The 25,751-nt window shown below is 49.0% G+C and overlaps 1 protein-coding gene and 1 long non-coding RNA gene across 2 annotated transcripts in view; one reads left to right on the top strand and one right to left on the bottom strand.

The window, feature by feature from the left end:
* The first annotated feature begins 1,079 nt into the window (after positions 1 to 1,079).
* Lzts1 (leucine zipper tumor suppressor 1) overlaps positions 1,080 to 25,751 on the top strand; it is a 49,346-nt gene continuing 24,674 nt past the window's right edge. Inside the window, exon 1 of the mRNA XM_003479343.5 lies at positions 1,080 to 1,289. The gene's annotated coding sequence lies outside the window, so the exon portion shown is untranslated. The remainder of the gene's footprint in view (positions 1,290 to 25,751) is intronic.
* On the bottom strand, positions 8,011 to 22,242 carry LOC134472706 (uncharacterized). Its single transcript, XR_010042632.1, has 4 exons — positions 18,831 to 22,242; positions 18,286 to 18,357; positions 10,656 to 10,734; positions 8,011 to 9,571 (listed from the first exon to the last, which is right to left on the bottom strand). It is a non-coding gene; the product is annotated as an uncharacterized LOC134472706 (long non-coding RNA).

The raw sequence follows: 25,751 nt of genomic DNA, 5'->3' as shown, positions 1-25,751 counted from the left end.
AAAGGGAGTGGTGGGGCTGGGGATTTAGCTCAGTGGCATAAGTGCCTGCCTTGCAAGCAGGCAGTCGTGAATTCGATCCCTGGTACCGATAAAAGACAAAAAAAAAAAAAAAAAAGATTGATACCTTGAAAAGGGAGTGGTAGAAACAAAATGATTTCCTTTTCCGGGCTGTCTTTCCCCATTCTCTTCCCTCCTCTTTTGCTGCCTCTACAACCCTAAACCTCTCCCTCCATCCCTTCTTCCCCTTTTGGGTGGATTAGCCTCAGAGTGCTCTGGGCTGAGCTTCTGGCAGCACCTGACACCCCCTTCCTAACCTACCAACTCCCATTAACTAAGCCTTTGTCTTCAGGCCTGGACTTGTAAGCTCTGGCCCTCTAGGCTCCAGCTCCACTGCTAGACGGTAAAAGCGACGGTGGAACGCGATGGCGCTACAAGTCTGAGTGGGAATCACAGCTATGCATTAAGTGGGCCTTTGCCTTCACTCGTTGCCTGCGATGGAGGTGGAAAAATTGATTTGAAATTGAAACAGGAGTGCTAGGGTTCTGAGCCAGTCCGGAACCCCGACGTGGAGAAGGAAACCCCCACACGGGTCCTAGAACCCAGAAGTCCAGCCTTTCCCTGGGGCAGAAGGTGGGCAGACAGTGCTGACCGGGAAAAAGAAACTGGTGAGTTAGAGGAGGGGGTAGTCAAGAAATGGGGAATGCAGAGAGCGGGGAGCAGGACGGGAAACGCAGAAAGGAAGCAGCACCTAACCAAAGCAGCAAGCACGGAGTGCAGGTAATGAGAGGATAAAAGATAGGGCGAGATGGGAAATGCCCGAGAAAGGCAGAGACAGACAGCTCTCGGGGCTGCAGGGCGGGTGCGACGGGAGCAAGCGCGGAGAGACCCAGCAGCCGGGCGGCGCGGGCCGGAGCGCTCGGGAGCGGGGAGCCCGGCAGGGCCACAGCTGTCAGCGGGAACAAAGGCCGCGCTGCGCCGGGGACAAGGCAGCCCGCAGCGCCGGCCAATCAGCGGCGCCGGCGCTGGCCCCGCCTCCGCCCCGCCCCGCCCCGCCCCGCCCAGCCAGCGGCTGGGACCCGCGAGGAGGCCGGCGCGCAGCGAACCGGCGGGCTGCGGGTTGCGGGCGGCTGCGGACCGCGGGGAGGCGGAAAGTTTCTCCGCCCGCCTCATCCAGCGAGTCAGCGTCGGCGAGCTACGGGCCCAGCCCGGCCCAGCGCCTCTGCAAAACGAGAGGACCGCACAGCAAAATACACTGAAAAAAAAGAATCCCAAGCCAGCGCCGGGGGCAGGTAAGGTGCGGCGGCCGAGGTCCGCGCACTCCGGGACCGCGTCCGCCCCGCTCGGGCAGAGCTGCGCCCGCGCCGCCGTTTTGTGCGTGCGTCCGCGCGTCCGTCCGTCTTTGTCTGTCCGGGTCTGTGTCTGTCTGGGTGTCTTTGTCTCTGAGCGTGGCTGTCAGGGTCTAACCCTCTGCTGCTACCGTGGGTGCTTCTGATCTGGCCCCAACCCGGAGGAGAGGCTGGTGCGTCCGTCTGTCTGTGTCAGTCTGTCTTTGTCTCGTCTCTAGCAGTCAGGGTTTATCCACTTCCAGCCCCTAACCTGATCTCCAGGACCTCAGCGCTGGTGACAGTGGTATCGGAGGTGAGGAATTGTAGGGGGCGGCGAGTGAGGCCCAGGAGGCCCAGGCCCCGGGAGAGAGCTGGGTCGGACAGTTGGGGACCGGCCACTGAACTTCATCGCCTGGAACTTTGGAGATGGGCTGGGACCGCGCGGGTGACTTGGACCCGGTTAGAGGCTTGGCAAGCTTCCCTGAAGGAGTAAGTCACATGGAGATGAGGTCGACAGAAAGGAAGAAGATGAGCCAGAATATCTTAAGGGACCTCCTGGAGCTGTGAGTCTCCGGGGTCAGTCCTGGATGGAACTCAGGAACTTTCCTTCACCCGCACAGGCAGTCAGGCCCCCCGCCCCTCCCCAGTCCGCCTGCTACTGGCTTAACTCCCAGCCGCACAACTGAGCAGCAACAGGCACTGAAGCTTCAAGGGCCAGGGATGTTTCTCTTTCCTGCTCCAAGTGGAGAGGCTTGAACGGTGGAGCATGAGTGCCCTGCTCGCCCACGAGTGCCGGGCCCTGGGAAAGTGTGGCAAGACTGATGGCTTCAGACTTCCCAGTTTCCCAGGATTAAGGGATGCATAGAAATAGAAATCATAGCACCTACCCAGTCCTCTCTCTCTCTCTCTCTCTCTCTCTCTCTCTCTCTCTGTCTGTCTCTTTCTCTCTCTCTGTCTCTGTCTCTCTGTCTCTCTCTCTGTCTCTCTCTGTCTCAAGCTCTCTCTGTCTGTCTGTCTCTCAATCTTTCAGAGCTGGCAAGCTGGTGGTAAGGCACTGAGTTCTGGATGTCAGGTTGCTCTAGATAAGGACCACCCTCCGCTGAAAGTGCAGCCTAGTCTCACAGGAGCCCAGCCAGTGATGAGCTGCCCAGCTTGGCAATCCTCGCTATGCTCTGAGAAAGAGCTGGAGAGGGTTTGTAACCTGAGCTTCCTCTAAGTTCAAAAACAATTTTCTGCAGGCACGTGGAGGGAAAATGGAGGTGTTTGAAGGATGTGTGCATAAGAGTATTAGAGCTAGCATTTACAGATGAGAAGAGTTTGTGTTTGAAGCTGGAGAAGTCTGTGGGCAGGAATCTGGGGGCAGAGCATGCACACTAATCAGGCGTGGCCCTACAACTTGTATTTATCTGGCACCTTTCTTCTGAGCTGGTTCTGTGCATCTTAGATGTTATCTCATTTGTTATCTCCTTTGTCCTCACAACATAACTTCTAGGTTGGCATGAGCCACATTTACTTTGTGTGTCTTCAGTGAAGAAGCCAAGACAGCAGAAAGGAAGGGTGTTCCCAGAGGTCCCAGAGCTAATGGGAGTTCCAGAAAGAGGGCTCAGCTGAGGACACAGGAGTGTGACGTGCTTATCCTGCTGGAGGTGAGGGAGGAAAAAGAAAAAAAAAAACTTTAGGAAAAGAAGAAAGGGAGCCTGGAGGGCTGCAAGGGGAGACCAGACATCTGCTCTTGAACAGGCTGGTTAGTAGGCACTGCCTGTCTGTGTGGCTTAGTTGATGTTGGCAGGGCTGCTCTCAAAGGAGGGTGCTGGGTGGCTGTGTTGCTAGAGAGTACCAGTGCTTTGCAGGTGGATGATGGCAAGATTTACCTATTGTCAAGAAGCCAAGGGTCTACACATGTGGATGACGAGACAGACAGGCTCCAGCCAGATAAAAATGGCCTTCTTAACCCTGAGAACTTAGCAATATTCTTCTGTGCTTATTCCACATTCATCTAATACATTCTCATTGGTGTCTACCAAGTGCAAGGCTCTGGGCTAAGCCGAGAGGCTACCGAGATGACTAAGGTGATGACAAAGAACCTGTGGTTAAGCAGCTTATACACTAGCATGATGGATAATATTGTAATGAGATTTAATTCTATCCAGTAAGTACACTGAGTGCCTAGTACTTTATTCATTATCTCCTTTAATTTTCACTGCAGCCCACAGGCCATGTATGATTATCAAAAGAGATTTAAATAACAGCCTGAATGATAGAGGGGCAGGGAATTGAACTCAGGGCATAGGACTTCAGATCCTGGCTTCTTCCAGATTCCTCTGCTACCTCTAAACATAGAAACACATTCCTCCTCCTGGTTAGAATGTTCTTGCCCAGCTCCTTCACCTTCTCCCTAAGCAGTTCCCATATGCACTTTTGATTTTAACCTTGGAGATCAACTCCATGCTTTCTCCACCGTTTCCTTGGTAGGATTCAGGCACCTTCCTCTGAGTTTCTGCTACCATTCTGCCCTGTTACTGGCTTCCCACAAACTATGGTTCCTAGAGGTGAGATGATGCCATGAATTTCCAGCTTAGAATATAGCATCTGGCTACCTGAGCAGGCCCTGTGTGATGGGAAAGAAGAGGGCTTGCTCCGGTCCCTTGAGGGACAGCACTGTTTCCGGTGTAACTTCTGTCTAGGCCACTTTACCTACTGGTGTGGCCCCTCACTTCCTGCCCTCCATCCTAGGCCCTCTGCTTGGACACGGCTGCTTTGGCCCCAGCCCTGCTCCCTACAGGTTTGGAGCCTGAGGGAACCTAGCCCCCACCCTCCCTCTCCAGTGCACCCCACCCACAAGTAGAGTTATGGAAGGGGAAGGTGCTAGACGTGATTTATACTTGGGGTTTTTAATTGTGCACTTAGAACCTCAGGGGCAGATGGTTCCAGGGCAGTGATGAGGTGTTTCTGGGGTTTTGCCAACAAAGAAGTGTCCAACTGCTTGGAGGAATCTAGGCAATTTACATCTTTGTTTTTTGAGGTTGCTTTTGAATGGATCTTTGTGCTCTCCTGCTGGACACTCAGCAAGTAATCTGGCTAGGAGTCCTCCCTCCCAGGCCACACACTCACTTGGTGGCTCACTTCCCTTGTCTGTTCATTTTCCTTACTTGTAGTGGCTACAGGTGCTCTCAGTGGTCCACGATGATTGTGGTTTTCCTTTCAGAGAGCATTATTCAAGTGTGGAAAACTCTGCATTTCACTATTGATTAAAGGTCTTCTCCAAATGAGGTGTCAGGGAGATGGATGATTTTTACACAAAGCTGAATAACACTTTGAGGCTAAAATTTGTGATACTAATTGGAGAAGAAGAATCGCCATGCATGCCTCAGGGACAAGTCTCTTGTCCCACTAACTAGATAAGGAGGCTGCCCAGCAAGGGAGGCGGTGGATTGGTTGTGTACTGAACCTGGAAGTGGAGCCTGAGGAGAGCAGAGAGTGGGTGGAGCAACCCCAGGTCCAGGCTCCAAACATGCAGGAGAGCTGAGGGGATGGGCCTTTCTCTTCCAAGGGGAACCCTAGGGAGTGTCTGTCACTTCCCTTCACAAGAGCCAGTGAATGACAAGTGGGAGGTAACTTGCTTGTCACCACTGTGCTGCCCAGCCCAGCCCTGCCCAGCCTTGTACAGATTGCTCCATAAGAGCGCCTCCTCCCTGGGGAGTTCAGGAGTGGGCAGAGACAGGGTAGCTAAGCTCATACATGGCCAGACTGGGCTTGCAGGGTGTTTGCCAAAGCCACTTCTGTGTTGCTGCCTGGAATATTGCATGTGGCTTGTGTGTATGTATGTGTGTGTGTGTGTGTGTGTGTGTGTGTGGTACAGGCATCTGAACCCAAGGAATTTCACACTAACTTACATTTCCTAGCATTTTTTTGTCTTTTGTATTTTTTAATTTTGAGAAACAGTCACTAAGTCACTGAATTGTCAGACTGGTCTCAAACTGGTGATCTTCTTGCTTCAACCTTGCAGACAGAGTGCTGGGATCATAGGCGTGCACCACCAGTCGGGTAGAATAATATTTTTAATGGCCCTTTTCATTTGCATAGCACTTTGCACATTAAAAAGGACATATCGATATTAATATCTCACAGCGACTATGAGAAGACAGCTTAGCATTCAGCAGATGAAGAAATCCATCAGAGGTGAAGGTGTTCGTCACGATTGTCACAGGAACACTGAGACTTAAAATACAGCCATCCTGATACCCAATCACATTGTGTCCATGAAGCTTTACTGATTTTTTTTCTTTTGGGGGGAGGTGATGATGCCAGAGATTGAACCCAGATATTTACATGTGCTAAGAATGTGCCCTACTGCTAGCTACATCTCCTGCTCTGGGCCTTATTAATTAAACAGGCTTGTGTTCACTGAGTAGCTAATGTTCAAAAGGGTTTGTTTGGTTTTTTAACTTATAAGAACTCAGTTACTTTCATAATTATTGTAATTTAAGCTTATGAGACATGAGAAATGACATTCTTCACTTTTTCTGTGCCTCTTTCACCCCTAAGCATTTTATATACTAAGTGACAGGTCAAACTGGTATGTGACCAAGATGTAATATGGTTTGTGTCTGGTGTGGGGCCCTCTGATGATCACTAATAGGTTTGCCTCTGTATCGGTTAATCACCATGGGAGAAGATCACTGCTGCCAGAGCATGCCTGTGCACACACACACACATATACACACACATACACACACACCCCATAGTTCATTCATCCACTGTCATTGTCTCTCCCTCTCTCTGAGTTGTGCTTCCCTGTGACACCCAGCCCTGCATCATGTATCACATCTTCAGAGACTCTCAAGGTCTCAGGACCTGGCAGAGCCATACCTCTGTCCACCTGGCTGATCTCCCTATGACAGCATGATCATGGCATGGTCGGGCATCCCCCTCCCCAGCACCACAGAACCTCAGTGTCTCCCATGTCCAGAGAAGTCTGGAGCAGCCAGGAGCTCTCAGAGCTGCAGATCCTCCTAACAAGCCACCAGAAGGACTAGTCCAGGTGGGACCCAAGCCACAGGCATATAAGAAAGTGGCCACTTAACAGTTCTCAGAAGTGGAGCTGAGTTCTGGGGTGGGAGTGGCCTTTGCTCTCAGACCCTGCCCCATCCCTATGCATGCATGTGACCTTGCAAACTTCCAGGTGGTTGAGGCAACCCCTGCTGAAGGCAGGACTGTGCACTTGGCTCACTGGCCTTCCAACTTCAGGGGCCTCTTCATGCCCCTCGCTGCTGCAAAGCCATTTGCTACTAAATCACCCTCCTCCTGGCACCCTGGACTGCTAAATTGGTCTCAACTTGCTGTACTTCCACCCACCACCTTAGTCATTATTCGCTGGCAGCATTCAGAGAGTGGGTGTAAAAGCAGCTGAACATTATATTCCTGCTGTAAAGAGAGAGAATTGAGTATAGACATGCAAGGAGCAGGGAGAGGGATGGAGGTGAAGAGAGAGTGAAGGAGCCAGAGAGACAAGGCTTGGGGCTTTGCCAGTGCCTTTGCCAGTGACCCTAGTGAACTGGATGGTGGGGTCTATTCACCGCTGAGGGCTGCCTATACCTGACCGGAAAGGAGAGAAGCTGTGGCAGGGAAAAAGGATCCTGCCCTCCATGAATGCAAATGCTCTGCTCCTTGAATTCTACAGTATGCACTTGTCTGTCATCCCTATTGAGCGCTCGTTCACCCTCCCTCCCAGCCAGGAACGTAGGCTCCTAAAATGTATGTTGCCCCTAAAGTCAAAGTGTGTCACCCCTAAAGAGAAAGCTGGTTGTACCTCTGATGAATATCACAAGACCCTGGGTGCAGTTCCAGCTTGGCCCTTCTTGGTTAAGGCTGTTGGCTATAAGGTCCACAGTGACCTCTCCTGCTTACCTTGATTTCATTGCACTGCCCAGGGGACATTGAATTTGGAAGCCAAGCATGCAAGAAGAGAACAAATAGAGGAAACTTGCAGGGCTTCATCTGCCATAACAGGGAGGCAACTGTGGTCAGGGAAAGGGTGGCACACAGCAGACGGGTTGGAACAGTCTACTGTCCTGGCCTCCGACTGACCTCTGTCTAAGGTGGAGTACTTTTCCCATGGCACACCTGATGTCTGGGCCTGGCACTGGGGCTGGCAGGAGATGGAGAACAGAGCAGGCTGTCCTGTCAGGCTTCAGGGATAGCATCAGGCAGGGCAGGGTGACCTTGATGGAAGTTCTGTAAGCCACTGATAACATTTATTGGGTCACTCAGAAAGAGTTTGGGAGGGAAACACAGTGCCAGCTCATGCTGGCTAGGAAGCCAGTGTGCTCCCCAATCCAGGTTCCTTCCCTCCCACCCTCGACTTGAAGACAATAATGAGAAAACCCAGAGAACAGATGCCCCCACACAATAAGGTAGGCAGGGCCGAGAGGGGACCATGCTGTAAGACTGCAGGGGTGGGAGCAGAATGCCCTTGACCTCCTGCCAGTCCTTGGAGGGCAGCCCCATGCCTGGTGTCTACAGATGCCTGAGGTGTGTCACTTTCTGAGCAGCCAGGCCATAGGCAGCAACAATTCAATGGTCAAGTTGAGCTCTCAGGACAGCTCCCTTTATTTATTACAACCTTTAAACATTAGGCTACCTTGCTTCCCCCTGGAAAGACATCCCAGCAGTGCAGGAGGGAGGGAGGGAGGGTTAGACTGCTCAGGCCTTGAGGACACCCCCACCCCCCAGCTGATCAGATTCCCCCAGCCCCAACGCCTCAGTGGCGCCAGCAGACAAACCACACTGCAGCCAGGTGGGGAAAACAAGAGAAGCCCTGCGAGCCTCCCCCACCTCCACCTGCCCTGTAAGGAGAGCTAGCCACTGAAGGAGGCCAGGAAGAGGTCCCCAGCTGCCTCCAGTCCTTTCCTTGGCCGGGCCTGCAGCTGCCTCTGCTCAAAGGCTCCGCAGCCCAAGCCAGTGGGTGGCTGGTTGGGGCAGGTGTGGGCAGGATGCCTGGCTGTTCCTGAGACTAGATTTTCTCATCTGCCAGTTTTTTTCAGATTCTCTGGGCCCTCTAGCAGTACCTGCAGACATTTGTTGACTAAGAAACTTCCTCTTGATGATGAAGTTACTTGGATACAGGAGCTGGAGTCGAGAGTTCAAAGCTGCAGTTCCAAGATTTATCAGGGAACTGAAGTCTGCGTTAAAAAAATGTCAGCGTGCATAGAAACATGAACTTTGGGGTTCAAAGGTCCTTTGCAAGCAGTGCTATTCACATCACCCTCTCCTTGTCCCTCCTCTGTCTGTAAAACTTTCTTCCCCAAGTTGTTGTCTTTTCTGTCTTCACCTCTAAGGAGTCTCGGTTTGAACCCCAGAGCAGCCATTCTTGGTGCCTTGCCCTGTGCTAGACTCCAAGAAGCACAAGCACAGATGGGCCGTAAGGAGGCACAGGTCTGGTATTATAGATGAGACATAAAAAATCCTGAGACACAGGCTTAGTAGAGCCTTCGGGAAAATGTAAAGCTTGAGCATATTCCTTAGGACTGATTTTCTCACAGATGGAGTTGGAGGGGTGGCAAGGTGAAGGGGCCCAGGGAGGTGCCCTCAAGGAGGGCCTTGTCTCCAGGCTGGGTAGGGAATGCAGCGAGCATGCTGCATAGAACAGACTTCAGGCTGGGAAGACTTCTTTCTAGAAATAACCTGACTTGATAGAATGCCTTTCTATTTCCAACTGTGCATCAGCATGTCCCAGAGATGCTGTGCGGCCTGGAAATATTTGGTAACTGGGGCTTCAAAGAGTGGGAAGTTCTGCAAGGCACTGGGTCCAGGACTTATTTCAATAATAGGTTGAATGGATCATGGCTTTGTGAGAAGTCACAGCGGGCTGCGCTCTTTGCCCTCAAACAGATGAAGACAGAGAGGGGAAGGGACTTGCCCAGAGCACCTCTCTTGGTGAGTGGCAGAGCTGAGGACAGAGAGAGTCAGCGCTTCAGGGCTGCTGCCAGGGTCCCACTGGTAATTATGGACTGCGACTAAAGAGCCAGTCGACGTCATCAGCTGCTCAGTCCTTATGCGTTAGGCAGGTTTGTTCTGGGGACACGGAAAGACACCTCACTAGTGAGATGTCACCATGTTTTGTGGATTTTTCTCCCAGAGAGCTGGTCCTCCCATCTCCAGTTTCTTCTGATTTCTCTGGGTGTTGAGACGTCTCTTGCCTTCTGCTCCTCTGCTTTTTCTATCCTTCTGAGTGTTCCGAGATGTACCTGATCACGTGACAGAGAAAGCTTAGTATGCCAGTCACAGTTGCTACCAGTTGGTACTTTTCAAAAATAAGAAAACGGTGCTCTGCCTCTGTCTCATAGGCGCACAGCTTCAATGGAACCCAAACAAACCAGGGAGGTTGAGGGTGCCACTCTGCATGCCCACCCCACTCCCAGAGCAGCCACACACAGAGGGAGGGGTCCCTAGACAAGAGGGAGATACAGGTGTCCATGCTGAGCAGGGTGTCGATGCCAGGGTCCCAGAAGAGCGAGGTGCCAGAACAGTGCCACCTTGCTCCTCTGCCTGCCCAGGAGTCATCAACCCATGCATGCTGCAGGCCTCTCCAGGAGCACTGCTTGCTCATTGGACTGCAGTCTGCCTCTCACTGAGGGAACTTTAGGGGCCAGAAAGGATGTTTCTCAGTGCAAGGAAGTTCAGGAATAGACAATGGGGAAAAATGATTTTTGGAGTCAGATTTGGGAACTGTTGGTTCCTTTTGACTGTGTGATACTGGAGGGTCACTTGGCCTCTCTGAACCCTAGTTTTCTCATCTGTAAAGTGTATTGGGTCTCAGATATCATTTTTTTATTTGTTTGTGACAGGTTCTCAGTTATGCAATTCAGGCTGCCTTGGACTCAGTATGCAGCCAAGGCTGGCCTTGAATTTGCAGTAGTCCTCCTGCCTCAGTGTCCCAAGTGCTGAGATAACAGGAGTGCAATACCACACTGGCTCAGTTGGCAATTATTTTGGAAATTACAAGTGCCAATATAAGTAAAATCACATGAGGCTGAGTTGCCTCTGCAGAAGGCCGTAGCCCAGGCCCACATCTGGGCTACTGACATCTATGTCAGTTAAACTAGGTGTAGGACAGGGGCCTGGGACATCACTGAATGTCCTGTGGTGAGGACCAGATGCACAGCGGACCTCTTTTCAGATCAGCCTGTGTTGAACATGCACACAGGAGGGTCCTGGGGACCTCCAGCCAGCTGTACTTCAGAAGGACATGGGCCTCACTGACAGCCAGCACAGGGACCAACTTACAGGAGGAAAATTCTGGGCAGTGGGCAGAAGGGGTTCAGTTCCCACCTCTTTCTTCCTTTCTCTTGCCACCTGCCTCCAAGCCAAGGTCTTTCCCAGCTGGATTGCTTCCTGCATTATGTAGCACCTAAGACAGGAAAGGGAGAGACAGGAAAACAAATAAAGTGAAAGCTCTGCTCTGTGTGCTCAGCTTACTGGGACTGCCCAGATGTGAAAGGGCAGATATGAGAGCGTCTGGGCTGGCTGGGTCTCCGGTGGGAAACCCAGATGAACAGGCACCTTGGAGAGTCTCATTCTGCACTGGGGAACTGGAGAATCCTTTATTCTGCTCAGTGACACTAAACAAGATGGGGCAGCGTGGGTGGGCTTAGGAACCAAGCTGCTATAGTTGGGGACACACATTCCTATCGGGGGACACGTGTATGAATCTTCCACATGAAGAGCAGGTACCTTCTCGGAGGGATTCATGTTTATTGTCTTCCTTCTCTTATTTGGGATTGAACCCAGGGCTTTCGAATGGAGCTATATCCCCAGCCCTTTATAAACTTTCTTATTTTGATACGAATCTTATTAAGTCTTTTAAGTTGCCCAGAATGAGTTGGAACTTGCAATCCTCCTACCTCAGGCTTCCACAGTGCTGGGATTATAGGCCTGTGCCCCCATGCCTGGTTTTGCCTTCTTGTTTTCCCCCAGTGCAGGAGAGTTTTCCATTAGTGGTGTGGCTCAGAGGGTTGAGGTGACTTTTTTTGCAGGCACATAGCTGTTAGGTGTCCAGTGTGACGCTCATGTGTGTCCACATGCATACAGTGGTTGCTTCGTTCTAACACATTGGTATCTACAGAGGAGAGGGCAGTGGCTCTGCCCCCATGGACTAACTGATGCATATACCAGCTCATTTGCAGATCTAGCTGATTCTAGGACCTGCTGTGATCCAAGAGGTCTCACCACAGCTGCCCAGAAAGTAAAGGAAGCCGTTGGCACTTCCCTCTGGGCACTCTCAGCCCTGCCCCTTCAATTATGCTGTGGTGAGAACCTCCCACCTGTGGGATCCAGGCAGTTCAAAGGGCTGTCGTTGCACAGTCCTGGCCAGCTATTAAACTCCCACCAGCCCTTGCCACAAAGACTCCAAAGCTGATGAAAGATGGGGAACCTGTTAAAGAACCGGCAAGCAGCCTGGAATTAGGGCTCACTCTCATGGGTGTAAGGCGCTTTTAGGGAGAAGTAATGTGTTACACTGAGGTCTCTGTTGGAAGTGTCTCCATCCAGAGGGGCCCAAGGGAGGTGCAGCCCAGGACCAGATCTCAGAGAACCCACAGCCCTTGTCTCCAGCTAACTGTGCTCCATGGCCTGGCCGCAGAGCAGTTTAAAGACAAGGGACCAAGAAGTGGGAGAGGATCTGGTTTAATTGAAGTGTCTTCCAGGTCTTACTCTGACCTGAGTTTCCAGGGCAGTCAGGACAGACTCCAGAGACAGACAAGAGTGACAGTGTACAGCAATGATCTGCTTGACACCTTTCTCCCTGAGAAAGGCTTTCAGGAGCATAGCCTTGGGGGACAGCTTTGCTTCTGCCCTGCGTGACAGAAGGTGCTCCAGAAGGAGGAGTCTGCCTCCTGAAGGTGGCCAATGCATGTTTCTCTTACCAGAAAACCAGGGTAGTTGTGTACCAGACTCAGAATCACAACCTGCAAAGTTGAACCTGACCTTTCCTCTTCTCCTTTATGCTCCTCTCATTCATAATGAGGACTGAAGCCAGGGAGCACTGTGAAACCTTTAGATTTTGAGACAGGGTCTCCTTAACCATCGCAGGCTGGCATCACACTTGTGATCTTCCTGTGTCAGCCTTTCAAGTGTCTAGAATGATAGGTGTGCACTGTCACACCTGGCCCCGCACTACTTACTCCTTACTCACTCCTCCTGGTCCGAACCATGGCTTCCTCCACTGAGCCCTCTTCCCTCCCGGTCCACGACCCACAGGTGCTTAGGCTTCCTCAAGGAGGGTGTAGAACTGGGTACAATCCTGGAGACCGGGACAGGGGCAGGGCTGGCCCCTTGAATGCTGTGGCAGGAGAGCATTGGCCACTGGCCAACATGGTGTCAGCCAGAGACACGAGGTAAGTGCTGCTGGAGACAGCTGGAAGCTGCACCCTGAGGCTGGGCTGCTACCCATCAGAGACTCAGGGACAATGTGGAGATGGCTCCAGTCTCCCATCCCCGCCAGGAGGCAGGCTGTGTGTGTGGCAGAGGAGGGTTCTGGGGACCCCACAGTGAACCTGATAGCCTTACGCCCTGTCCTCAGGGAAATTTGCAATCCACTGTTACATCAGTGATTTTTGAGGCATTAGAGGAGCAATTTCTGCAGACAGTTGATCCTAATCTTGCAGATGCCTGTGTTTTTGATGCTTATCTTTTTTAGTCTAATCTCTAAAGGCCCCAAATAGAAATGTTCTCAAATGGAAATGTTCTCTGTTCTTTGGATTGGGAAAGACAAGAAATAGAGCCCAGGGCTCTGTGAATCTGTGAAACTGGAGAAAAATCTATCAAGACTTTGATCCCCAACAATTCCACTGTGTCCTGAGTCACCAAGTCCCATATGTTAGGGAAAAAAAAAAAAAGAAAGAAAGAAAAGAAAAGAAAAATGAATGCCACACAGTGAGTTCTAAATTATATTCTGGTTTCTTGACAAATGAGGTTTCACTGTGCTAACCAAAGCTCTGCACTGGAGAATGAGAACCACTGAGGTCCAGCTTAGGGGCAAAGAAATAGAAGCTTGGAAAGGCAGCAATCACCAGTGCCCAGGCTGTGAGGGAACTAGGGAATGGGTGACACTCATTCCCAGAGTGGAGGGTGGAGAGAAGGGCACAGAGGGCAGGGCCAGCAGTGGCCCTAGCCCCTGAAGCTATTGTGCACTGCATGTCACTGGGGGCTGCTGACCACAGCCTGGGCTCAAAGCCAGGACACTGCCATTGCTGGGGTAACACCTGTGCCTCCTCTCAGGCTGGGGCTCAGCTGGCCCAGGTCGAATGTGCCCTGTTGAGTCCCAGTGATACAGGGGAATGAAACTCCCAACCTACTATATGCCTGGTACAAGTTCGTGTTCTCTAAAATCAAAGAATGAATTTTAGGAACAACGGAGGTTAAGAGTAGAAATATTTGTTGAAAGAAAGAAAGCTTCTGTCTGGAGACAGAAGAGGTCCCCAGTGGGTTGCCAAGCTTCTGTATTTTCTAGAGATTTTTATAGAGTAAAATCATGAGGTAAGGTGGGTCTAAAATTGGGGAAAACTAAAAAAAAAAAAAATAAAAAATTAAAAAAAAAAAAAAAGATTCTTAGGGGCTGGGGATTTAGCTCAGCGGCATAAGCGCCTGCCTTGCAAGCAGGCAGTCGTGAGTTCGATCCCTGGTACCGATAAAAAGGAAAAAGACAAATAAATAAATAAATAAATAAAAATTAAAAAAAAAAATAAAATTGGGGAAAACTGGGAACTAAGGTAGATGAACATGAGGTGAGACAGAGCTATGTTTAGCTTATAAGATTAATTGTTCAGGTAAAATTGATGAAATTGGGCACAAATAGGGAAGGGAGTCCCGTAGCAGGTGACCATCCTTTATGAATGAGTGACTCTTTCTGAGGAATTGGGATGGTGACTCCTGACTTCTCAAAGTGATCCAGATTTAGTCCCTAAGGATTGTACTTAAGGGTGTGGTTGCATTTGTTTTGCCTTCTGTCCCACGATCTGGCCCACAGCAAGAGCTGTGTGTCTCCTCCAAGGTCCTCAGACATCTGGTCCTCTGCCAGTTTCTTCCAGGGCCTAGCCCTGTCTGACTGCCTGTAACCTTTCTAACTGGCTCAGCTGCCTGTAACACCAAGCCTACAAGTACAGGAGGCACTTGGAGAAGGCAGCCTCAGAGGGAGCCTGATCCCCTGCTGGATGCCATGGAACACATTGTGCAGCTCCAGCCGGGGCATCCCCTCTGGCCCCAGAGCCCCTGCCTGGTCCGTGGCAGGTGGCCATCAGTATTGTAATAATCCCAATATTGAGTTCAGTCATCCAAGTATTGTAACCCTCTTTCTAGTTTTCCTCACAATCCAAAGGTTATATTTGTAATCCCACTGAGGCGTTATTGGACAGCAAGCTAATTCCAGTCTACCACCACCAATGCAACCCACTGCGAGAGTAAAGCACCAAGACATATTCCAAGTTAACGGCAACCAAGGGGTCCTAAATCTAATCTCCTAATGTGGACAAAGGCCTTGATCCTGCACCTCTCCCAGAATTTATTATCTTGCGAAGAAGTGGGGTGGCTCAGGGATGAGTGACAGTGAGGATGGGGGTGGGGGGATTACATGGGTAACTTGAGCTGGCTGGCCAGGTGAGAGAAAGGCACCTCTGTAAATTGCAGAGATAAAGATATGCAAAAGGATCAATTCACATAATCTAATTTGGGGGGCTGGCACTTTAGTTTCTGATATGCAAACTCTTATGCCCTGGGGAGTCATAGCCTCTTTACCTTGAGGCTCCTACCCAGTTGACATTCCTGGAGCTGTCAGCTCTAACATCCTGCTGTGTTCATATCCTTTACATGGGCTATGTGAGGAAACAGGAGACTGTCAGCTTTAGAGATTATGTACCAGTACCTCACTAGCCTTATTTGCAATGCATAGAGCCAATTGAAGAGAGAAGGAAATACCATAGCCAGCTCTCTACATATCAGTATAATGAAGTATCTCCAAGTAATCAAAGTCACAGTAATTGTTTTGCATTCAAGGGGAGTCACTGGAGTTGTCTCCCACGTATCAGCTTTCCAGAGAAGCCTCCTGACAGCAGCCAGGTGCTGGTTCTTTGGGAGGTGGCAGCAGTGAGAATGCAAGTGAGCAAGTGAGTGCCTGCCTTGGGGACAAGTAGGGGACAGCTACAGCAGTCACTCAGCCAGCTCATCAGAGGCCAGCCCAGGAACAGAGAGGAGAGGGTGCTGGGAGCTGAGTTGATGCCACAGCCTCTGTCCCTGCCCTGCCTTGACCTGAAAAAGTAAGGAGCCTGCCCTGCACCCATCTCTGCCTTCTCTCTTCTCCCTCTGCACTGCCTCCTGGGAATGTGACAGAAGCCACCCAGCCATCCCTACCCCGTGGGTGGCACAAGCTCTGCCAAGCTGGGAGATGAGAGGAGCGCATGCCAGGGTACCTAAGAGTATGGCTCCAGTGGGAAGAAGTGTCAGGGCAAGCCCAGAAAAGCCACTGGAGAGCCAGGCAAGGCAGCGGTTGTGCTTCTGCCCCCGTGGAACCTACACTGAGCTGAGGGTGACCTCAAGCCCCAGTAGGAGCTAAGCCCCTGGAGACTGAGCAGCTCTTTACTGTAGGTGAGGAGCTCACAGCACAGGCTGGAATCCTGGCTCTGCGCCTGTCCCAGTGTGACACAGGGCGCGTCCTTGGTGTTCTCTCCGAGATGCCTCTCCTCAGTAGGAAAATAGGAAGAAAGAATTCTCTTAGAGTTTTATTACAAGAATTTTTAAAAAAATAAGAAATATTATGTACATACAGACTATACACAGATTTTTATTTTTCATAAAATACACAGACATGGAGGGCATATGTTTGTAATCTCAATTTTGAGACAGGGTATCACCAACATTTCCCAGAGTAGACTTGAATTTATTATCTTCCTGCCTCAGCCTCCCAGAGTGCTGGCATTACAGTCATGCATCAACCTGCCTGGCTTTTTTTTTAACCTCTTTTTACAGACTTCTTTCAATGGAGTCACAGTGTGTGCTCATTTATGAATTATTCACAATGTATATACTCCCTCCACTATGCTCATTGCTTTGTAATGTTTTCCGCAAAATACCCCAGCTCATTTATTTCACCATCAGTAGGAATTGAGATTTCCCAACATTTCTAATTTGGCACCTTTTCTTATACATAGTGTGAGAAACCTCTTGGCTTGGAACACCTGGATGTGCTGGGTGCACATGATTGTCCTGCATAGACCCTCCCAGCACTTCCCAGGGCTGCCCAGCCTGTCTGTCCTCCCCAAGCTGGGTGGGGTGGAATGCTCACTTCTTCTCCATCTTTGCCAACACTTGGCATGGTCAGACTCCGTGTGGCCATTCCAGTGCTTATCTAAGCATATTTATTCATGATTTCAGTTTCCATCTTCTTAATGCCTAATCATGCTGAGAACCTTTTTAGACCTTTTTAAGCCGTTGCTTATGAAGTGCCTGTTTGGATGTTTCACTCATTTTTAATTTGATGTCTTTTATTGGAGATTTATGGGTTCTTTTTTATACTATGACATAAGGTTTTTGTCTGGTGTGTGTATATAAATCTCTCCCCCTACTTATGAAGCTTGCCTTTTCACCCTCAGTAGAAACTTTTGATGGGAAATTCTTAATTTATCAACACTATCCCTTATTAACATTTTTCCTTTAACCTTTGTACTTTTTATATCATTGCTAAGAAGTATTACCTATTCAAAGATCAAAAAAATATCACCTTACATTCTCGTGCAGGAGATTTAGTTTTTTTCCTTTTGCATTTGTACCTACATCCCATCTGGAATTACTTAAATGTGTAATAAAAAGTAGGAGTTAGGATATATTTGCTCTAAATTGATACTAGATGACCCCACAGCAATTGTTTTCCCACTGTTTTGCACTGACCCTGTCGTAAATCAAATGACCATCTGTGTCAACTGACCATCTACATACAGATCTGTTTCTGGATTTTATTCTACCCGTTGGTCAGTCTGTTCACCTTATCTCAATAGCACTTTATACTTACTTCATAATAAGTCCTTGACATCTGGTAACCAATACCTTTAGTGTCTGGTATGCAACCACTGTTGCTGTTTATCAGGATGAATTTGGCCCTCTGCATTTTAATGTATAAGATGTTGGGATTTTGATTGTGAATTCATTGACCCTGTAGGTCAATTTGGAAAGAATTAATATTTTACATTGTCAAGTCTTCTGATCTATGCACAAACCTGACATGTATCAGTATTCTTTAAGGTCTTTTTATTTTATCATAAGATATCTCACTGTATTCAGTGTAGAGGTCATATGTAACTCTGTGTATTTATTCCCAATCATGCACATTCTGTATATGGTATGAGTTTACAGTTTCTTTTCTTACTTATTCATAATATATGAGAGTGCAACTATTTTTTAAATGTTGGTCTTGTATCCAGAGACCTGACTGTGTCTACTATGATGATTAACTAAGATGATGGGTAAGCAGGGCTCCCTGAGCCTTACCTGTGCACAAAGGAGCAGGAGGGAAGGGGACACGCTCATTACTGAAAGAAGATTTGAGGTGGGAGGTTGATAAGAAACCCATTTCGATGGACCCGAGATAGGTTCCAAGACAGGAACAAATGCCCCTTTACAGTTTGTGAAAGCCATTGACATTCACTGTCATTGATCCTTGCTGTTTTCCTTCAGGCTCACTGTGTGTCATTTTCAGAGAAATAAAAGGGCCTCAGGAGACTCGGTCAAGGTCAGCCCTTGAGGAAGTACACATGTGGAAAGATAGCTTTTGAACACTGCCTTTAGATGCATAGCTTCCGGGAGGGGTTTTCTGAGGCTATCAGATAGTAGAGAGGGTCTCTGGGAGATAAGCCATGGGAGCAGGGCAAGGTTATCTGGAGAGAAGTGACCGTTGCTTTGAGAAATCACTGGGACTGACCTGTGTGCAGGATGGCTGGAGGCATGGAAGGCCAGTGGGACATCTGGGGAGTTGTGTTCTCAGTTCTCTGTTCTAAAGAAAATGAAATGAGTCTTTTTTTACTTTTTTTCTGCCAACTTCATAATTAAAACAAAACCAATAAACTCTACCTTGCATCCTTTGCTCTCCCCACTGAGGACAGCAGGTCACAGCTCCTGCCACATACTCTCACTCGTCTCTCAGAGGTGGCCAACTGGGTCATTGCCACCCTGTCACTTGAACCCTTTCATCTTCTTTAAGACTCCCTTTAAGTGGCTCCTGTCTTCTTTAGGAGGCTGAACTCAACAGGGAGGGTTCACTCACCAACATTCCTTTGTCTTTTTAAGGTGGGTTTGGTCACTGATCTCATCAGTACCTCTCTAAGTGTCTACACTGGAAGGAGCTGTGATGATGCTGTATGTGTGTAGATGGATACAGGAAGGCCTGAAGAACTGACACTCTGAAGGCCACACACCTGGCTAATGGCACCGCAGAACAAATCCCGGATGCCCATTGTCATTGCTTACCTATGGTCACAAAAGCGGGTACTGCGGAATCCATAGCTTGGGCCACTCGAGGTTGCCTGTCCATTTGGTCTAGATATCTGTGGGTTCTGCATCCATGGACTCAACCACTGTGGATCAAAATATTTGGGGGGAGAAGATGGTGTCTTATCACCCCTAATGCGCCCAATCTCGTCTGTACTGCCTTGTAACTTTTTTTCATCTCGCTATTCCCTAAATATAGTGCAACTACTTACATAATACTTTCATTATATTAAGTATTATAATTAAATTAGAGAATTTTTAAAATACAGAGGAAGATGTATATAGGTTAGAAATAAATATACCACTTTCTAGAGGGTCTCAAGCATGTACGAATTTTGGAAAATTCCTGGGGTCCTGGAACCTATCCTAACTGGTACCCAGGACTGTTGTGTTCAGTTGTTGTCCTGGAAGGCTTCCATGGATCCTTCCATGAATCTGGAAGGAAGTGCAGCTTCCAGATTCTCTCCTTTTTCTTCTTCCTCTGCATATGGAGCAGCCAGACTCTGGGGCAGGCAGGATGTCACAGCTGCTCAGACCAGATGTATTTTGGGAACAGCTGGGCAGTTTCTCTGTGGTCTGGAGTTGCAGCCTGCAGACCCAAGTCCTTCTTCCATGTCCCTGGCCACCCCATCTTCTCTGCAGGCTCCACACTCTAGCTTTGCTGATGGAAGGTGCCTGTCAGCAGGAGTCATGCGATCATCTAGAATGGGCTCTGTGTCTCCTCTCAGTATCCAGGGAAGAATTGAAGCAGAAGAGATGTCGACTGGGAAAGGCTCTCTGTGTGAACTGTGGAAACCCCCATCTTCTCTAGGCTTCTGGATACACCTTAGTCTTTTCAGAGCGCTATTAAAATACACTATCAACTGGGGAGCTTATAGACAACAGAAACGTATGACTCATAGTCCTGAAGGCTGAGAGATCTAAGATGAAGGTGCTGACAGTGTCAGGGCCCAAATCTGGTTCATCAATGGTGTCTTCTTGTTGCGTTGCTCCCATGGTGGAGAGACAAAGATTTCCTCTCTCAACAGTTCACATTCTTGAACGCTCTGCCCAAAGGCCCTAATCACATTGGTGGTCAGTTTTCAACATATTAATCTTGGGTGGGCTTAAATAGGCAGCAGTAGCAAGCTACACCCCTTCTTCCCCTCACACAAGTCCAAGAGTCTGGGCAGCTGAGAGACAGCTCACCTTTCACCTCTGAGACCTCTGGAGAGGACCTAGCACTCGACCCCTCCCCGGAAGCCTTCCCCACACCACTCTGAACCCTGAGGGTGGGTGGGGGCTAACTGCAAGGGAAAAAAGGCCATATTCTATTTAAATTACATGGAATTTACATTTACTGAGCACCTAGTATTGTGCTAGAGGCTGTTTTAAACACTTGGCATGTGCCATCATCCCTCATCTAAACTGTAGAAAAGCACAATGGTTTTTAACAAGGGTGGCTTTTATTCCTCAGGGAGTATTTAGCATTGTATAGGAAAACAATTTTTTTTGAAATAAGGTCTCTCTGTGTAGTCCAGGATGATCTCAAACTTGGCATCCTCCTGCCCGAGGCACTGTGAAAACAGGTGTAGACTGCCACACCTGGCTGTAGAGACACTATTTAGTTAGTTAGTAGTTAGTATACAGTTTGCAGTGTGTAATGATTACATTTATTTTGGGGCATTGACACATACACATAACAGATCCTAATTGTTTCAGTGCCCTCCTCCCTCACTTCCCTCCATCTCTTGATCTCTTTCCCTTTTGCGAAAGTTCTAGCCCTTGAGATTTATTTATTTAGTGGTTCTGGGGATTGAACTCAGGACCTTCTCACTGAGCTACATGTCTAGCCCATTTTATTTTGTTCAGAAGAGGTAGAGTCCTGCTAAATCACTAAATTACCCAGTGGACTTGCTATCATCCTGCCTTGGTGTCCTGGAGTGCGGGAATCACAGGCATGCGCCACCACACCTGGATTTCCAGAGACATTTTTAAATGTCACAACTACTATAGCAGGAAAAGGAGGGGCACAGGTGTGTGTCACCAGCCTCTAGTGTTTAGAGACCAGGGATACTGCGATATCCTATACATGTGATAACTCCTTACAGCCTAGAGTTGTAGTCATGCACTGTTATGTCGGGGATATACTCAGAAAATGTGTCTGCGAAGGTAATTCATCCATTTGTGCTCACAGAGTATGCTTGCATCAGCTGATAATTACAGGTCACTCCGTGCGACCTCTTGGTACAGTCATCAAACATGAACATAAGACCGCAAGACATAGGAGGCTGCTGCTAGTGTAACACAGAATACTGTTATACAGCAAAATGTTTTTTTTGTAAGCAAGCGTGTACTCTAAAATACTGATAAAAGGTTAGTACAATAAATGCATAAATCCATCAGTCTCATGGTCAAGTATTCTGTACTGCATAGTTGTATGTGCTGTGCTTTCATACAACTGGTAATAATAGGTTCATTTCCATCAGTGACACTGTAAACACATCAGTAATGTGTTACACATGGCATCGTTAAGGTTAGGACATCAATAGGCAAATAAGAATTTTTCAGCTCCATTAGAATTTATATGGGACCACTATTGTATATGTGGCCAAAACATTGGGGTTTTTTATTGTGGCACTGGGAATTAAAACCAGGGCGTTGAAAATGAGCTAGATTCCCAACTCTTTTCTGAGTTGTTATGTTGAGACTTGCAGTCTTCCTGCTCAGCCTCCCAGAGTGTTGGAGCTACAGGCCTGCACCACTATCCCTTAGTTCTGTGGCTGAGGGGAACTAGCCGTAGTTATCTGCTACACTCAAGCACAATTTACAAATGCACAAATTAAAACCAGTTGGGAGCAGTTCAGTGGCCTTCCCCAGGTGCTATCAGTGCAGGTTCACTTATAATATGCCACTTTGGGAGCAAGTGCTCTCTAGGCCGGCAGACATCTCATTGCAGCTGCTGGCCCAGGAAGCCCTCTGCAGGTCCCAGGAACAGCTGCTAAGGCACAGACCCTCCCCACCAGTGCTCTGATTGGTTAGCAGTGCCAGGAGCATTGCTAAGAAGTCTGCAGGTATCAAGGGGCAGTAGGAAAACAGACTAACTTCCACAGTGCTTTTCTCTCTTAGTTCCTGTTTCACAGTCTTTTTGCTCTGCCCCTCTGGTGACTTGCTTCATACTCCTAACAGCCATCTTCTCAACTATCACCTTTTAACATTGCCGATCAGACACTATACCTGTTGAATTGCTCAGACAGAACGCCTGTTCTTCTGCCATTGCAAGCCCCCAGCTCCCAAGCAATGATTTGAGAAAATATATAAGCAAGGCATGAGCTGGAGACCGAAGCAGCAGGGCTGGCTGGTTGGAGCAGGAATCAGGGAAGAGAAGGCAGATGTCTGGAGGAACTTACCACAGAGCCATCTTCCGGAGAGCTTAGAATGCCAGGCTAAAGTCAGGGTGCAGCTCCAGATGCACTGGTTCTGGAAAGCCTGGGAAGGGCAGCATGGTCTTGACACTGACAGTGCTTTGCAGAATGGAGTTGCCAGAATCGCCAGGCTCCTCCCCTCGTCTGCTGCAGCCACCATTCTCCACTCTCCCACTCTGCCAGGGGTTCTTGAAATAACATTAGTGCAATAGACTCTCCAGGCATCAGAGAGGCGGGCTGTTCTCTTGCAGGTGGTGCTGCCCTTTCTTTCAAACATTCTCATTGCTAATGCAACTTGGGGTCTGAACACGTGTGCACGTGCCCTGGCAGAAGTGGCAAGGGGGAGAATTCTCCCCATGAATGTCAATGAATGGGCAAGAACAATGAGGTACAGTGAATGCCCCAGTTGTAAGGAAGCCTTTCACAAGGCCTGAATGGCAATGGAGCTCCCCAGGAAGGGTGCCAGTGGGGAGACTATGCGCATCCAGAAATCCAGAGGATACAGGGCTGCAGGAGGAGCTAAAGTCTCTCCAATTAGCAGGATGACTGGGCAGAGGACACAGAGGAGAGTGTCCCTCACTGTGAAATGCTCCAAGGTCAGGGCCAGTTCTTCCAAAGAAAGGCTGCAAATAGGAGGGAAATCCAAGCAGTATTTTCCCTGAATAAACTTGGGGATGTGGGCAAGGTGTTCTAAGGAAATCCTGGCCTGGGCAGATGATCTAAGGGCTCTTTCTCTGTATCAGTGTCACTTCCACTTCTCGGGACTGGCACTGAGTTACAGAAAGGAAACTCAGGGGTATGAGGTCACTTTTATAATTTTCCTGCCTTTTTTTATTTTTCTAATAGCCTCCCACTAAAATTTCTTCTAATCTTTCTGGGCCTTCCTGGCTCCTCTCCCTCCCTCTCTGGACAGTTTAGCTGGGTATATTGAGACAGATAAACCAAGGTTCATCTTCAAGAAACCCAAGAGGGAAACAGGTAAATAAAAAACAAACCTACATGAGAAACAGGATATGGTCAGTGCTGTGAAAGTCTCAGGGGTCTTTTGAGAAACATCACATAAAGAACACATGATGTTTCCTCAAGCAAGCAGTATTTGACCTGAGGTGGGAGATTTGGAGGCTAGAGGCTGGGACCAAAGGAGCAAGTGGAGGACGTTCTCAGTTGAGCCCACAGCCTGCGCAAAATGGTGAGGGTGTCGGATACTAAGTGGTACAGGGAAGAAATAGTGACAACTAGTGAAAGGAAAAGACCAAACAGCCGGGCAGAGAGTTGGGATCTCAGTTGAGGAGTGTCATGGGTGTGCTGGGAGGAATGAGAGGGAAATTAGACAACTACTCCAGAGAGAAGAGGGTGGTAGGGACCTCAAGTTGAAGTAATTGGGTCTGTTTGTAAGAAAGGAAGCTTGTAGCTGCTGCAGAGTAAAAGATGTTTGAGCAAGGAAAGATGTAAGGCAAGAAGTTCGTTCACTCATCCATCCATCCATCCATCTGTCCATCCAGTGAACAGGTACTGAGCTCTACTCATGTGCAAGGTCCTATGCTAAATGATGCAGGCTGAGCACAACAGCCTGCGGCACACACAGTTAATGGTCTATGCCTACACCCAGGCCCTGCCCGGATTCCCTCCAGTATCAGAATCTCCAGACTCTGCACTGGAGCCAGATTGGCAGTCAGCATGGACATCCCCGCTGGAAAATTTCCAGGGTGCTGACAAACCCTGTTGTTTTAGATGCTGCACTGAATTCTTGGCTCTGTGCTGATAAAAACAGAGGAAAAAAGGTGCTGTTAGGACACCTCACCACCACTCTTACTCTGGAGAATGCTGGAATATTCTAGTGCCTTGCCCTCCTTCCTCCAATTCATAGAGTAAGTGCCAGCGGAATAGTCCCCTGCTAAAAGCCAAGCTCTTAGACTCTCCTCCCACAATCCTTGGGCTGTCCTGTTAAATGCATGCCAAAGCAAGGTGTGCTGGGACATGCCTGTAATCCCAGCACTCAGGGAGGCTGAGGCAGAAGGATGACAAGTTTGAGCCCATCTCAGGCAACTTCGTAAGACTCTGTCTCAAAATGAAAAAATAAAAGAGAGCTGGACATGTGGCTCAGCATGAAGGTTTTAAGTTCAGTCCCCAGTAGTAGGGAAAAAACGCCAAGGGTGACACAGGGGGATCAGAAGTTTGTGGCCAGCCTGTACAAATTAGGAAGACCTTTGTCCCCAAATAAATAGAAAGGGCTGTGGATGTAGTTCAGTGGTACAGCATAGGCTGGGGTATAGCTCAGAGATGGATACTTGGCTAGCATTCACGAAGTCTTACGTTCAGTCCCTAGCACTGGGTAGATGGATGATGGGTGGGTGTATAAATGGATGCATGGATGGATGCATGGATGGGTGGAGAGAGTACTCAAGTCCCTGATGCCCTCATTTCTGTGGGCAACTTGATTCCTTCCACTCGTCCTGTGATGCACTCAAGTCCACACCTCCTTGCTATCCAGATCAGATCTCTGTAACCAGCAGCTGTGATACCATCTCCACATGCACATTCACATTACACCCTGCTTTGGGGTGCCCCTCACCCTTCCTCTGTCAGCCCTGAGTCTGTTTGGCTGCTCCCTCTGCTGCCACCCACTAGACCCACAGCTCTTTGCAGTTTTCTTGCCTTTCCCCTTCCCTTCTCCCTCAAAGCTCCCTGGCAGGCAGGCACCCTTTGGGATTCCCACTGCTTCCCTCTCTTCCCTCCCTCTCTTCCTGAACTCTCTCAGGCCTCTTCCTCCCATACAGATCCTCCTGCCCCACCCAGGTCTGCATGAGACTTCCAGGCAAGGCAGGGGTGTGGGTGCCCACCAAGAGATGCACAGCTCTTCCTACCCCCAATTTTATGACTCACCCACCTTCTCCATGTATATTATTCTTTGTTCCCACCCACTGTGCTCCAAACCCAAGATCACACCTCTGAGCAAGAGCCCTTTGAGACACACACATGTAACTACTGTCTCTTCGCTTTTGATCACGTTACCTCAGGAAGCCACTAGGTCAGGTCAGGGGGTCACTGAAGGCTAATTTAATTCTCTTTTCCTTAAATCCCAATTCCTCTGGCCTTGGTATGTTTTACTGAGACTTTCTTCCTTCCTGATACTGAAGTCTTACGTCCCAGGAATTTCCGCAGCCCCGGAGAATCAGGATGATGCCTGCTTTGTGCAGCCCAGATACTGCTGGGCATGGAGTACAGAAAGCTCCCACCATCAGGCTTGTGACTCCAGGGCCTCATCTGCATCCCAGCAGGTGGATCTTTCAGCCGAGGTTGCATCTCCATGTGAGGAAGGTCTCACACTTGCCTGTGGACTCCAGTACCCCTGAGCCCTGGCAAGGTGCTCAAAGGAGGGTGTCACTGAATCATAAGTGCCCAGGTAGAGAAGCCTTCCCTGTGGCAAGCTGGGACTAGCTGGTATATTTCCCACAAGGTCCCCTAGGGAAGGGGTTATGGTGTAAAGTTTGAAAGT

This window comes from Cavia porcellus, unplaced genomic scaffold (assembly GCF_034190915.1).
Source record: "Cavia porcellus strain 051 isolate PalLab524CR breed Dunkin Hartley unplaced genomic scaffold, mCavPor4.1 scaffold_24, whole genome shotgun sequence".
In the NCBI taxonomy this organism is placed as follows: Eukaryota; Metazoa; Chordata; class Mammalia; order Rodentia; family Caviidae; genus Cavia; species Cavia porcellus.
This window is presented reverse-complemented; position numbering and strand designations above follow the sequence as displayed.